We start from the raw sequence: 1,820 nt of genomic DNA, 5'->3' as shown, positions 1-1,820 counted from the left end.
TTCGGTCATGCCAGTGGCCCCTACAAGGCCCGTCATGCCTGGGCCGGCGTGTCTGCCGGGCAGAGGGGCCTCGTCTGTCACAGCACCCGGGAGCATGCGAGCACTCCTGGCGCGCCTTTGCCGCCGGGCGGGCTGCCGTGATCGTCCCGCCCCCGCCCATCCCCCCCCCCCCCCCCCCCTGGCACGTTTACCCCCACACATACCTGCCAGCCTGGCCGAGAGACAGAGCGGGCCCCTTGCCGGCCCCTGCGCTCTCGCGACTAGCGTGGCGGCGCCTGCGGGCGGCTCGGTTCGCTGCACGTCCCCCGGCCCGCGGGCCTTTTTTTCGCCGCTGGTCCCCTGCCCGCGATTGGCCCCCCCTGTTCGAGGCCAAGGGAGCAGGGCGCCCGTTTGTTCCCCCGCGCACCCCGCCCTCTGCGTTGGGTGGATCTTCGCCGATCCCCAACGTGCCAGGGCGTCGCCCCGGGGCGACGCCCCGCCGGACCAGCGCCCCCGCTTGGCGCCGGTTCTTCAGAGTACCGGTTCCGGCTGTCCGGAAGACCGCAGCCGCCTGCCCCCTTCCGTCCCCCGGCCCCCTGGCGATAGGGCGAGGTAGCCACAGAGCAGGGCAGGTGCAAAGACACTAACGAGCCGGGCCGCGCCCCCGCCCACCACCCCCCAGCATCTGTCGACCGGCTGCCGGACGCGCCTGGCCGGTCAACAGGGTCCCCGTGCGCCGAGACCGGCCGGCTGTCTCTCGCCTGCTCCCGCTCCTTGCCTGCTCGCCCCAGCAGGCCGCACTCCGGGCCTGGGGGCGATGCCCAGGCACAGATGTGGGACGGCTTGTCGCCCCCCTGCCCGCGCCGGGACACGCACTCACGCACGCGCGCACGCACCCGGCGCCGCCACCGCCTTCGACGCCCCCACCCCCAAAGGCCTCGCCTGCGGGAGGAGATAATGTCGCGCTGGGTCGGTGTAATTTCTCGCTGAATCTATCGGTGACCTGTCTCGCTGCCCCGCCCCCGCCCTCCCCCCCCCCCCGTTTCCGAGCGCGCCCGACAGTGGCTGGGCCCTGCTCGTTTTTCTCCCGGGCGGGGGGGGGCGGAGGAGGAGGAACGGCGCGGACGGGTGCATATGTCTCCGTGTGCTCGGCCTCCCAGAGTGTGTGTGTGTGTGTGTGTGTATGTGTTCGGGGCTACACCGGGCGAGGGCCGGGGGCTGAGGGGGGGGGGCGCGCGTTCGCAAGACCGTCGAGACGCGCCGGAAAGGGGCAGGGATATTCCCGGCTCCCCCCCCCCCCCAGCAGACCGCCGCCCGAGCAACGGACGAGGAACGACACCTACCCGTCTCTTGCCCTGCACCGCCGCACCGCCGCCTTGCCCCCACTGCACCCGGCGCACGCCACACCCACCCACACCCACACAGACACACACACACACAAAGTCCCTGGAGCTGCATCTTCTCGAGGAAGGCGTTTCCGGGGGAGGGGTGTGTGTATGTCTGTGGGTGTGTGTGTATGTGTGTATGTGTATGTGTGTGTGTGTGTCTGTGTGGGAGACGGAGACGTGCGGGGGCGCGGCTGCCCTGGACTGTGACGCGATTATCTCTCAGGGCTCATTTTTTTGATAGTGTCTTCCCCGGGTGTGCTTGTGTCGCTGAGGCTAGCCGCTCCTCCCTGCTGCCCCCTTTTGCCCTCCTCTCTGGAATTCTGCACTCCTTCCTGTACTTCCTCCCTCCGCTTGCCCTTCCCCCGTCCCTGCTCTTTGGCGTTCGGCTCCCCTCCCCCGAGCCGACGCCGATGCCCCCCCCCCTCCCCCACCTCCCCTCCTTCTTTGTTGTCC

Source organism: Fonticula alba (genome assembly GCF_000388065.1).
Source record: "Fonticula alba strain ATCC 38817 unplaced genomic scaffold supercont2.5, whole genome shotgun sequence".
Classification (NCBI taxonomy): Eukaryota; order Rotosphaerida; family Fonticulaceae; genus Fonticula; species Fonticula alba.
The sequence above is the reverse complement of the archived record's forward strand: the minus strand, read 5'-3'. Positions refer to the sequence as shown.